At 39.9% G+C, this 14,280-nt stretch overlaps 1 long non-coding RNA gene across 5 annotated transcripts in view; it reads right to left on the reverse strand.

Annotated features, from left to right (window-relative positions):
* LOC123374781 overlaps positions 1 to 14,280 on the reverse strand; it is a 279,950-nt gene that overhangs the window by 145,011 nt on the left and 120,659 nt on the right. For 3 of the 5 annotated variants that reach the window (XR_006581192.1, XR_006581193.1, XR_006581194.1), the window contains exons 2-3: positions 4,845 to 4,912; positions 1,367 to 1,429 (exon numbers count right to left, since the gene is read on the reverse strand). This is a non-coding gene — a long non-coding RNA (uncharacterized LOC123374781). The remainder of the gene's footprint in view (positions 1 to 1,366; positions 1,430 to 4,844; positions 4,913 to 14,280) is intronic. The other 2 variants (XR_006581196.1, XR_006581195.1) reach the window with 1 other exon arrangement.

Consider the following 14,280-nt stretch of genomic DNA (forward strand, 5'->3'; position numbering starts at 1 on the left):
GAATTGATTTTGTAACTTTTGACTGGTAATTTTATAAGTCCCTAAATGAAATGGCTCTTTTGCTTTAGGAAAGGGAGGATCAACAGGCTCATAAGGTTTTGTGCCTCTTAGCGTTCCCTCTGTTTCATGTTAAAGTATCCAGAGTATGTAGTTTCAAGGTTATAGTTGCTAAAAGTTAAATTAGTGGGTATATGCATATACACAGAAATCTATGCTATTTTACAATGATTGACCAAAGTTTCATGTTGATTTAAAAATTAAAGAAATAACACAGACTTTTAGTTGAGTTTATCCTTCCTAGTGCTCTTGCCCTTCCTTTTTCCCCTAGTGTCATCTTTTGGTTTTACATTCTAATTTTATATGGAACAAAATAAAAAGATTAAGATAAAAACAATTCTCAAAAGATAAATCATTTTGTAATTATGTGCAGGTGCTAAATTATTTTTGGCATTATGTTTTGTAGAGCGCAGCATTACAACATGATGGTATTCAGCAAAGTCTCTAGATTTGACTGTCCCACTAATCATCAAAAGATACTGGATCTGAATCCCAAAGGCATAGCTAAGTGTTGATTAGATTTTTAATCTTTGTTGTTTGTTGATGGTTCACTAAGGTATGAATTTCTTTCACATTCCATTGAGTTTATATCTTATTGTGTTTGATTTGCCACACAGTCAGTTTAAGCTTTCTATAAGCCATTGCTCAATCCTTTTTGCCCAGCTACAGGTGTCTTAAAGAGTAACAACCATAACCATTACTCAGTGTCCATAGCATGAGCGGCCATATTAGTCACAGAAATAGTGGCCATTCTGGAATAGGCCCTCAAGAAACAGCTTGGTCTGTGAAAGTGCCTTTTAAAAACTCTTGTGCTGTAAGTTTTAAATTGCCAAACTGTGGGAAAACAGAGTAGACTGTATGTTGTTAGCATTTTGGATAATGCTGAAAGTTATACAGTAATGCTGTGGAAAGCTCATAGTAATTATACTCTGCTCCTTTAGAATCTTAATCCTGAGGCTTTAGGATTTGTAATTCCACCCTTTATGGCTGCACAACCAATTTCTATCCCTTAGAGTCAAAGCAGCACAGCCCTTGGGCTGTTATAGATCTTGCATAAGCCACATAGTAAGCAGGATACACAGTATAAAAAGTTAACTTTAAAAGCGTGAACTGGGTTAGACTAGCGACTGTCTAAATATAACATCTCAGTGTCTATGTTTATTCTCCATCTATATCAAATATGCTCAGTTTACAAAAGTCAAAACAGGTTTTTTTAAACACCTAGCTGAGTACAATGTTGGCAATCAGAACACACCTTGCATTTCATTCTGCTTTATAGGTCATGACTAAGAATGAAGTCAGAACGTACCTGGCAACTGGAGGCATGGAGAAGAATTGAACCTAACTCTCTTCCACAGCTTTAGTGGTAGACCTGAGAGGTTAAAATAAAGTATTTTATTGGTAAACTAAGCAGATATGACTAGGCACACACACAGGGAGCATTAATAAAATGCCATTTTAACAGTCACTTTTCTGACCAGACCCCTATTAAAAATAAATAAATATTTTGGTTTCATGCCATGGAAGAATTCTCACTTTGTTTGTACTGTTAATAATATCAAACAATTGCCCAGATGCTTATAAACATAGTTGTGAGCTGAGGTCACCAAAAGAAGTTAGTGTTTAGAATAAGGCCACTTTATTGTCCTATTCTGTGTCTGGTTTGGACTATTGTAATTGTAAACACATAGTGTCTATGATTTTGCCACAGGAAGTAACAGGAGAGGTGACTCTGCTAGTGTAATTTAGGCTTCTGTGAATCAGCCTAATAGAAGGCAACAAGATAATCTTGACTTGGAAAAAAAAACAAAAACCCAAAACAATTAGTTCCACAAATATGTATGATTCTAAATTCTTCACATTTTGGCATAGCTAACTACTGGTTACTTTTATATCATATAGAAACAACCTCAGCATCATACAAAGAAGAAATAAAGAGTGAAGGAAAATGCCTAGGTCTTAAAAAACATGAAAATATGACTATGTACGTTAACTTTATTTTTTACATTCCTTACATTTTTGTTATTGATGAATGACTACAAGTGGTGTTGCCTTCAGGTTATATCCTAAGCACTGTTTCATGCTACCCTAAATATAGTTTAAGGTGGACACCAAGAACCGACTTCAGTGAAATGTTGAAGTTTAACTGCATAGTTTGTACTTGCACACTATTTCGGTTAAATTCAGGCACATAAGATAAAGCAGAAACCAATGCATGAAAAAATTATAGCCACAAGCAAATCCAGCATTTTTGTGTTCAAATAAATGTGCTTTATCTGCATGTGTAGACTTCTATATACGTGGCTGAGGCAAACCTCAGTTAATCATGATGAGCACTACAAGCACAAACTTAAAAACAAAGTCAGTGGTTCTGGAATAACTAATATTAAGAAGTGGTCCTGATCCTTTACTACAGTGGTTCTCTACCTTTCCAGATTACTGTACCCCTTTCAGGAGTCTGATTTGTCCTGTGTTCCCCAAGTTTCACCTCACTTAAACTATTTGATTAAAAAAATCAGACACAAGCATACAAAAGAGTCACGGCAACTATTATTGAAAAATTGCTTACTGTTTCATTTTTACCATATAATTATAAAATAAATCAATTGGAATACAAGTATTGTGCTTACATTTCAGTGCATAGTATAAAGAGCTGAATAAATAAGTCATTGTCTGTATGAAATTTTAATTTGTACTGACTTCATTGGTGCTTTTTTATGTAGCCTGTTGTAAAATTAGGCAAAAACTAGGTAAGTTGATGTACCCCCTGGAAGACCTCTGCATATCCCCAGGGGTTCACATACTGAACTGTTTTGCGGAAATGTATCAGGTTCAATGAACTTTCGATGTACCACAGAGTTTCCTGCCTGCTTGCTCAGTGGGATGCTGGGGAGCCCAGGACTTCCAGGCTCTGAACTATGGAACTGGAAGTCTGGAAACCTTGAGACTCCCAGCTTGAGATGGGACTCAGGAATTCTAGGCTCTCTGCTCTGCAGCAGGGGACTTTTCTGACTCCTTGGGACTCACCAGGCTGGTGTCAAGGTCTACCAGCCACTCCATTTGGTTTTGGTTTAAAAAACAAAACAAAAACACCAAACAAACACCTGATTTTTCCAAAATGAAAAATTTCGAAAATTTCCTTTCTGTGGGAAATTTCAGGTTTTTATTCCGAACTTTTGAAGTGTTCAAATTTTCTCTGGACCAGAAATTCTGAGTTTTGACCAAAGCTAGTTCAAAATGGATTCTCTCTGGAGCGTAAGTAATTTTGAGTGGATGTTGTCATACATTGGTGTGACACAATTATAACTCATGGTCATGTCAGGACTGGGGTTGATAAACTTATGGCCATGTCTTAGAGGGGATTCTTAGTTAATCCACATCTAGTCCTGCTATACCTGTGGTAGAGTATTATGAATAGATCTCGGTGAGTAATTCATAATGTATTTGATGCATTGTGCCTTTTTCTATTAATTAATTGTACATGACCAGATCATGCTTTTCTTTAAATATTCATCATCAAATATTCACAGAAATTGTATGATCTATCAAGAAGTTTGCTGTATTTGGGATCTTCAATTTAAACTGCATTGATTTGATACAGTGCAGGTTACATGGTATGCTTCTGCTTCTTGATTGGCTACGACTATCTTTAGAATCATGTTTTGATGCAAATATTTGTGAATAAAATAAATAAATACTAATACCACCACCCTCTAGCTATTATATAACACTTTTCATCCAAAGAAATCAAAGTGCTCTACAAAGGAGTTAATGTAATTAGAACTTTGAAATTCTCTTGTATATTCACTATTTCAAACATTCCTGCCATTAAATTAATGCTGGTCATGAATTTTCCATAAAATGTAGTTTCTGAAAAACTGAATCATTTGTGGGAAAGTTTAATTTTTACTAATTTTTTTTGTATTTTCCTTTGGGAAAACAAAAACATTTTGTTTTATGTCAGTTCAACCTGAAATCAAGATTTTTTTTTAAGCTGACCCAAAATGTTTCATTTCAAGTCATCTCAATATTAAAACAGCATTTTGCTACTGTGGTGCACTGCCTCATGAGACTTGGTAGTTTGGGTTCCAATTCTCTCCTATGGGCTAGGCTCCCTGGCTGCAACATCTCCTATGATGCCACAGTTTGATCTCTGTGGTGCATCATGGGAGTCACAGGGCTACAGGGGCATCATGAGAGATCTAGTCCAGCCAGGAAACCTGGTCCATAGAGAAGAATGGGGCATCAGGAAACCCAAACTACAGCTCCCATAAGGCAATGTGCCACTATAGGGAAATATAATTTAATATTGAACAGCTTTGAAACAGAGTGTTTTGGGTCAGTTCAACAAACAAACAGAAAATTTCAGTCCAGGAATTCCAAAAATGTTTTTCTGTGATCAAAAATGCCAAAACACAAAATATTTTGCCATTTTGTAACCAAAATTTTTGGGAACCTTTCATTCTGCAAATTTCAATATTTCAACCATTCATCTTTATTCAGGGAAAAAACATATGTTGAAATATTGGAATTTGACACAGGACAGAAATTCTGATTTTTGCCCAGCTCTACAAACAGATTCATTGGACTGTTTTCAGAAAAAGTACAGAAGGAAAAAAAAGTCAAAGTTAAATTAAAATAAATTAGAAAGAATATATGCATTTTCTTCCTTTTTTCTTTTCTCCCCACCCCACTATGCACCTAGGTCTAATAATAAAGCATTTCTTTAACAAAATTAATGAATCAAGAAAAATGTCCTAAGAGAGCTCAAAATAACTAAGTCTCACCAGCTCTCAACAGCTGCCCTCTTGTTGTGATGCTCTCAGTGTTGCTCTGAATTAGTTGTCCAGGAGCACTATTCAAAAGAGGTTAAATGTTTCTTCATTATTTGAGCCCAGGAGCTTCTAGCCAACAAGAACACTATAAAACATGTGACCAAACTCAGCTGGGCTGCCAGTATGTGCAACTCACATTTAAGTCGATGGGAGTTTCATGCCACAAACAAATTAATCTTTTAAAATTAAAGTACAAAACATACAAATAATTTTCGGAACTAATTAACTAAAAAGAAATCCAGATAGAATTGTTTAAAATTTCTATTTTATATGTACTTACACCATTCTCATCACTGTAATATCTGAGCACCTTTCAATAGTGTATTAACCAATGTGAGTATGTATCTGGCACATTTGTTCTCTCATCCTCTCCCCAGGAGAAGAAGAATGTGCAGAGTAGTGTTATTATAGCGCCTTTTCTTGGTTGGTTGTTTTTTTTAAATAGTCTTGTAGCTATGTATTTATGTCAGAGAAGGCAAGGTCAAATAAATGTGTCTTGCACTTGAAGTGGAAAGTGATGAGGTCTGTGAAAATGGTGACGTTATTCCAGTCCTGAACTAGCCCTCAAGAGAGTTTTGTCTCCCACACTGATGAGCTTTACCCTTTTTGAGAGTTCTGTTGTGCCAGAGGCAGAGCCGGATTGACCCATCGCTGGGTCCTAGGCAAACATACTTCTGGGCTTGGAAGGCCACAGATCATTTAGTCAGTATCAATAATCAATCTGAAGGATGACAGAGTATAGCCTGTTCTCCCACCCCATGCACAGGCAGGATGGGGAGTTTGGCCAGTATCGATACTGGATCCCAGAGGGAAGGTAGATACTCGTGCCCCCAAATGGACTCACCTCCCCATCAGCTTGGCAATCTGCTTCCAGAACTGCTTTCTGCTCTTGACATCCCTTACTAGGGCCAGGCCCTAGCCAGTTCTGGAGGGAGGAGGATGAGCATGGGTGGCAGGTCCCAGAGCTGCAGGCCAAAGCTTCTTCATCATGTTATGCTTATAAGAAGCAAACGGGATCTTTTTCAGGGGAAAAGGCAATACTCCGTGTTTATTGACGATACAGCAATTAGCATATGCATTCAATCACACCACACACACACACACACACACAGTCCTGCCAGTCAATGTTATAGTTACCAGTCCAGAGTCTGGATCAATCTAGTGGCCAGCTAGGTTGATCATGGATAGGGAGGAACTGAGTTCTGTTGATCGCAACACAATGCTCTGGGGAAGTCTCGGCAGGATGAACCCAAAGTTTCATGGCAAGGTACCTTATTTATATAGCGATTTTCCTTCATTGGAACCAATGAGTTTTGCTTCATCATGCTGTAATCAATTGTTGTTTGATGAGTGCTTGTTTTCTTAAATTGTCCTTCTCATTCTTTATCACAGCTATCTTGTCCCCATTGATAGGTGCCTGTCTCATCTTTAGAATTGTCAATCTGCCCTCCTCTGTCATTTCAATATAGGGTGACCAGACAGCAAATGTGAAAAATCAGGATGGGGGTGGGGGGTAATAGGAGCCTATATAAGAAAAAGACCCAAAAATTGGGGCTGTCCCTATAAAATCAGGACATCTGGTCACCCTATTCAAATAGGGGCGTGCTGCAGCCTCCTGGCGCCCTTGCATCTGTCTCTGGTTCCTCCCTCGTACATCTGGCTCAGTGATGGCCTTCACACTTATCTCTTTACACATACATTCCTCTTTCACACACAAAACAGAATTTACACAGAACATTTTAAACAGGAACATCAAGTTGCAATGCACAAGAAAACAATCGTGGCATTCTTTTACTTATTTTAAAATGCTAAGCCTACAACATAGTGACCTTAAAATGTTTGTTACTGCCTTGAAATCAGCCCAAACACAGATTCCGGCTGATGCATCTTTACCAAATGGCCCATTAGGCCATTCCTTTCTGCTAATCAAAAAGGGTGGCTGGCAGGATATGATCAAATCATAACCAATACATTGAATACGTGCTACATTATTATCTCATTCTTTATCCTTCATTCTAAATCATACAAAATACAAACATAAAATCCTACTATTACAGTCTTCCCCCTCCAGTGGACTGCTGCCAGCCCATGCCTTCAGCATCTTTGATCAAGGTGGGCAAAATGTGAGCTGGGATCCTACAGGAACATGAGGCAAAGGGAGAGGGAAATCAGGGCCCATACAAGGGCTCAAGATGCTGGAGAGAATCTGCAGGAAGGGAAGGACCATGTGCTGGGCCCTAGGCACATGCCTAGTTTGCCTATGGTGTTAATCCAGCCATTGCCAGAGGAGCAGAGCTGTTGACCATAGTCTTCACCCCAGAGCTTTAGGCAATATTTTAGATGTTCTAAAACCATGGAGTCCTTTGAAGATAAGGGCTGTGACCTTGAACTTGATTTGACATTTTATGGGAAGCCAGTGTAGAGAGCAGAGGACAGGCTTGATTTACTCAAGCTGTAGCCCATGTTGCTGTGGAGAGATGCTGTAGTATTCTGTACTAATTGGAGTTTCCTGACTGCTGAAGGCTTCCCGCCAGGTATATCATGTTGCTGTAGTTCAGACAAGAGATGACAAAGGCATGCATAACTGAGGCCAGGTCATCATCCGCCACGATGGGGGAGTCTTCTAATCAATGGAAATGGTAGAACGAGTTTCTAGCGGATGCTGTTGTGTGAAAACTGAGTATCGGCAAGGAATCCAGGCACACTCCTAGTCTATGGACTGATTTGACCAACTGTGAGCATGTATCTTTAACTAAAGGGGATTGCATTGCAGCTGCAAACTCTTCCAAATACGGTCCTCTGCCCACCAGCATCACTTCTGCCTTGCTCGGGTTTGGCTTCAGCCAATTGTTTTTTATCCATGAGCTGATCTCCCTCAAGCATGGGTGGTAGTGGTGTGTTCACACGTGATGAAAGATAGAGCTGTGTATCATCTGCTTATTGCTGGCACTTGAATCCATGTTATCTGAACAGTCCACCTAGTAGTTGCATGTAGATGCTGAAAAGGACTGGAGAGACAATTGATCATTGTGGGACTCTACAAGTGAGGTGTTTACTGGTGGAGGTGCAGTTTCCCATCATGATCATTGGGTGTGTCCCTCCAGGAAGGACTGAGATGATTTTAGTGCATTATTCTGGAACAATGTCACCTCTCTCAGACAAGACTGCAGTATGTCATGGTCAACCGTGTCAAATGCTGCAGAGGTCCCAGAGCGTGAGAATGGAAGTCCGCCCTCTATCCATTGATAGGAGGTGACCATGCATCAGTGCAATTCAAGCAGTTTCAGTTTCATGTCCTGACCTGAATCCAGATTGTGCTGTGTCTTCAGTGTTACCTTCATATTAGCTCCATGCTCTTGTGTGAAGGCGAATTAAACAGTGTGGGCTTTTTCTTGTACTTCACGTATGAAATAGTTAAAGCTTGAATGTAAGTCCAGTGAGGCATACAAAAGCATTTTCCCAATAACTCGAGGTTATATTTTGCCTTAGATTAAGTATTTTCTTAATTTATGTTCAAATTAAAGCATTGTGATTGTTTCAGAAAATAAACTTTGCACAATGTGCTTTAGTTGTACTAAAATTCTGACAGATAAGTATGGCTGGTTTAAGAGCTCCCTAGATGGCAGTAAGGATATAAACTAGGGGTGGGCAAACTTTTTGGCCTGAGGGCCGCATCGGGTTTCCAAAATTGTACAGAGGGCTGGTTAGCGGAGGCTATGCCTCCCCAAACAGCCAGGTGTGGCCTGGCCCTGCCCCCTATCTGCCCCCTCCTGCTTCTTGCTCTCTGATGGCCCCCCTGGGACTGCTGCCCCATCCACCCCTCCTTCCCTGTCCCCTGACAGCCCCTGGAACTCCTGCCCCTGACTTCCCCCTGCCGCCCCATCTAACCCCTCCTCTCATTCCTGACTGCCCCACCCCAGAGCCCTGACCCATTCAACCACCCCTTCTCCCTGTCCCCTGGCCGCCCCCAGAACCCCTGCCCCTGACTGCCCTCCCCTCCCGCTGCCCCATCCAACCCTCACCTCCTTCCTAACTGCCCCCTGGAGACCCCTGCCCCCAATCAACCCCCCTGTTCCCTGCCCTCTGACCGCCATGACCCCTATCCACACCCCCGCCTCCGACCACCACCCCAAACTCCCCTGCCCTCTATCCAACCCCCCCGCTCCCTGCCCCCTTACTGCACTGCCTGGAGCACTGGTGGCTGGCAGCGCTCCAACCGCACCGCCCAGAGCACCAGGACAAGCAGCCGTGCCGCCTGGCTGGAGCCAGCCATGCCACCACGCAACACAGAGTACTGAGTCAGGCCGCGGCTCTGCAGCTGCACTGCCCCAGGAGCTCGCGACCCTGCTACCCAGAGCATTGCGCTGGAGCAAGTTTAAGCTGCGGGGGAGGGGGAACAGCTGGGGAAGGGCCGGGGGCTAGACTCCCAGGCCAGGAGCTCAGAAGCCAGGCAGGAGGGTCTGGTGGGCCGTAGTTTGCCCACCTCTGAAATAAACTATGGCTGACTAAGTTCCCATAAATGTATCTTCTCTATTAATAGCCAGGTATTAATTTCTTGAAAATACAATTTATGAACCAATGCCAGACAAACAATGCAAAATAGAAGGACAAAAGACAGTGATCAAAAATAGTAAACAGAATCAGACCACATGGTCTGAGCTTTGGTGAGTCATTTCTAATTGATTTTTAAAAAGGCTGTTAGATCTTTCCACTCGCCGGCATACTGTGGATATTGTTAAGTTTTACTTCTGGAATTTTAGTTTGCGTAACAAGCCAAAATAGCTGTTAGAAATTGAGTGAGTTTAAGATCTCCCTCCCCCAAATAAAATAAAAGCACCATTAAAACTAACCCGTTTGAATAGAAACCTACAAAGTTGGAGGACATAATGGAACAACTTTTGAGAGGGTCGGGTGTGTGGAATCTAAAAAGGAAGGGGAAGAGAAGATTCGGTTTCTAACTGCCTTTTGTAAAGATATGAAAAATGTAGAGGAAAATTTCAGTGCCAAACTGGATACATTTCAAGATATAGCACTATCAATAAGCCAACTCCCCATTCAGAGGTACAGGGGAAAATTACTCACGCTGTCAGCTATGGAGCAAGCACACAGTTTTGTCTCTGCAAGCTGCAACACCTATAGCATTGCCTATGGGGGAAGAGCAAGCACCGAAAATACTCAAATACTAATAATAAAGGGATTAACTTCTTATAGAAAGATTCTTGGATTAGTCATGAACATTTCATTATCAGAAGTTGGGAACTCAAGAGATTATTATTCCTCTTACAAAAAGTTTGTTTGCGCCACCCTCAAAAGAGTTTAGGGAAACAGACTCAGGAACAAAGATGGTGGTTGTGTCGCCAACAGGCTGGAGCCAGTGATGATCTTGCAGTTGACTATGGACCCATACAGAAGAGAAGATTAGTGGAATGAAAAGGTACATTACTTGTGTGTTGTGTTTCCTGTGCAAAAGTAATCTACATGGAATACTGCAGGCACTTGTCTGACAAATTATACATAACTGTTTGAACAAGCTTTGGGGGGATGCTAGCATGCTTACAAGTGGTTAGGGACACCAGGTGACTGGAGAGATTTGCAAGACATTTAGATTTTGTTTTCTGTAAGTGCATACTTAAACACATTTTCAAAATGAAAGCACAATAGGTGCTTCTACAAAGATTGTACCAGTGAAAACCCCTGATTTTGCATGCACAAATTCCAGGATGCCCACACAACTTAAGTAATAGAACCCATGAGTAGTCACTTATGCAATTTCCAGTTTGAACTCCCAAAATCTTATTGGTTGATGCAAATGTAGGTTAATAAGTGCAACGTTTGCATGGATTTGTGCATAAAATCCTATTGTGCCTTTTAAAAATGTGCCCCTTAAATTTTGTTCAGGGCACAATGTTATTTTCTTAACTGTGGAAGATTCTTTTAGGTAATTTACAAATCCTCAGTATAATCTGCTTTATCAACAATTTTTTTTATTTGGTGTTTATATATAGATTGAGATCCCCAACTTTAAGTTTTCACTAACATTTTCAATAAATTTTAGACTAAGTAAATTTAATTTTTTAAAAGTAATTCTACACTTAAACTATTCCATTTTAGTGGTGTGTTAACAAATTAGACCTAGTAGTGTAATGGATTGCTTGTTCTATAAAGTGGAAAATGCTCTAGACATCAATAGATACAATAGAATTTATGTAATTTTACCTAATTCGCTTTCAACTCTTCCAGGTTAGTGCTAAATTAGGTAATTGAAAATTTGGGTTTCTTACCTATTACTATTCTTCCCATTCAGCCAATAGTTTTCTTTTCTGGGACCTCTGATTCCTCCTTCCCTCCCGCCCTTTTCTATATGTGGAAATGCATTCCAAGTTATTTCACGCAGATTCAGGCTCATTCATTCTTTCTATTTACATACTTTGGTTTTATTTTACTGCAAGATAAAAAATGTCATAAGCACTATTAGTACTGTGCTGGCAACTGTGCATGTTGCCATCACAGTGCCCCATATACATGTGTAGAGGTTTTCAGCAAGGGCAATCTTGCAGCGGATATAATGGCTGTCCTTTGCTCCCTGTAACTATATATTCTTGCATGAAACTCCTTGACTTTCCAGCTAAAAGTCTGGTAGGCTCCCAGTCAGTTCAGTGGTGCTGGAGCTTTGAGTAGTACTTGAATCTTGCTGTAACCTCCAAACTTGCCTGTTCTTTATTTTTTCTTACATCCTTTTCATTTTTGTTTTCTAATAAGGACGTGAGGGTTTCAACCCCCTGTAACAGTTAGGGAGAGCTTTGGTGGAATATATGGTGCTGGTGACAAGAATATATGAGTAGATCCTCACCCCATGCACACAAAGATGATAATGGGAATACTAGCCTGCACTACTAGCAAGAGTAGATTTAGTCTCACTAGTCAGCTCAGAGTGTAATCAAAGCTGCTGGTACAGTACTGCTGCTGCAATTTTAGATACAGACAAATATACTATTACAGAGGTGCTCCATACCAGTATATATGTAAATATCTAGTTAATAGACAAAAATTTCAGGTGCACAAGAATATGTAGGATCAACAGGACTTGTGCTTTGCAAGTGGCTTCCTTTAGCAGCTCTTTATATACAGAACAATCATGAATTATGGAAAGGTCTATATCGATTTTTTTTTGTTATGTATTGTTAAGAAACTGGATGCATGTTGTATTTTTATTGATAGTGAAAACCTATGTAGGATTGATTCAGTTGCAGGTTTTTATTGTCAAATGTAAGTTCTAAAAAGAAGTTTAGCCAAGTGAATTTTCATTTTCCAACTAGTATATTTGGAAGGGGATTGGTAATGGGAACCATTGTCTTAAATTCTTCCAGGCCATTAATAATGGTATATATATGCCATTGTTCACTACCAACTCTATGCCATTGATCACTACCAACTTTGGGTGAATTTAAGTTAAAGGTTGGTGGGTCTTAAGCCTCTTCCTAGTGGACAAGTGTCTACATCCAAAACCTTAACTTCACAATTGACCCTCTTGTTGATAGCATTAGCAGAGGCGCAAAGGACTGATGGCTCATGGAAACTGAAAGCTAACCAAGCCATCTAAGCTAGAGGTACCTCTTCCTGGTTCTAGCTGAAGCATTTGGATGGGCAGCTACTCTCCACAGAAGCAAAACAAACAGGATGCCGGGAATCCAGCAATAAGCAGCAATAGCCTCTTGAAGAGAATGTAATAGTCATTACCTAGGCTTTGGAATTTAATTTCTATCTTCCTTCCACAACAGAAAACAGGAGATGTAAAAATATACATCCTCCCTCCATCTAGCAGAGGCTTTCAGCAGACTACCCTCTCAACATGCCACAGGGTGAGGTCCATCCCTTGCTGCCAGGTACTAACACAGCAGAGCAGTTTCCCTTCCTGGGAATGGAAGTTTTGAAGCCCTGGCCTAGGAATTAGCTCTTCATTCTCTGCATTTTTATACCAGGGCTTCCATTCTGACACCGTGTTAGAGCCGTCACGATAGATCTGGTACACAAACATAGGTCAACAGCAAGGAGAAGTCTGTACTGGTACTATACATATTCTATGGATGAATACGAACATGGGAATTCAGTTGCCAGGGGTGTAATCTTTTACAGAACCATAGAAATGGAGGGCTGGAAGGGACCTCAAGAAGTCATCAAGTCCAGCCCCCTAAGCTGAGGCAAGATCAAGTAAACCTAGCCCAGCCCTGACAGGTGTTTCTCCAACCTGTTCGTAAAAACCTCCAATGGTGGGGATTTCACAACCTCCCTAGGAAGCCTACTCCAGAGCCTAACTACCCTTATAGTTAGAACATTTTTATAGTCAGCCCTCAATTCCCTTCCAGATGAACAGCTAGTGCACTAGCTGTGCATATGGTTTGTTTTGTACAAAGACCCCAATCTCAGTTAAGGCAATCCTTTGTCTCCACAGTTATGTACATCACCTAGTATATTGTTATCACTCAATATTTCTCTAAAAAGGAATTGTGTGCTCATTATTCACCTTCAGCAATTTATCCAGGACATATGTAATCTTTCTTTGCTGGATCTTTTAGTTCCAATAGCCTTTTACTTAAAATACGTGCATATTTTTTGCAGAATAAATATTTATTTTGCAGTAGGTGTAAAATATTTATTTAACCAAATAATTTGTTAAGACTACATAAGCCTGGGGATGGGTGGGCAGGGAATCTGCTGTATTCCTTTACAGTACCTAAGCCAAAGACTGAAAATGGATATGCTTTCCCTCAAATTACACAGCAATTTTCATAGTGTGATTTTGGTTTCTAACAGAGATATTTTCCTATTGGAAAAAAAAAGGAAAGAAAAAATAAAAAAGTGGTATAAAATTATCACAAATAAATTGTTATTGTGAACACACATGAAGTTCAAAAATATTACTAGATAGGAAATTGATTTCTCTGTTTCAAGCAGCATATTGAACATTATCTGTAAAAGTGACCATTAAGGGTACTGTTAATGATAGTTAAGGATACTGTGAGCCAGAAGGAGATATATTTAAAGATTGATGAGGAGGAGGGAAAGGAGAGACATACACAAACCTACAATTATTGATAGGATGGATTTTTTTCCCTATTTCACAGAGAGCTAGTGATACTGAACCTATTATTACATGGTCCTAATTACACATCCAGGCAATAGATCACTTATTTTAGGAGAAATACCTACTGACTGGGAAACATCACTAATTGTTCCTTTTTTGTTGGCATACTATCTGACTGCAATAATTATAGAGCTGCTTCCCCACTATCTTTTGCTCTGAAGATCTTGGAGAAATATTTCTTCCCAGTTTCCAAAAACTTTTAGCATCTTGAGTCTAAGCCCTTAACTTTTGGGTCTCATCCTCTCA

The sequence above is a fragment of the Mauremys mutica genome, chromosome 7 (assembly GCF_020497125.1).
Source record: "Mauremys mutica isolate MM-2020 ecotype Southern chromosome 7, ASM2049712v1, whole genome shotgun sequence".
NCBI lineage: Eukaryota > Metazoa > Chordata > Testudines > Geoemydidae > Mauremys > Mauremys mutica.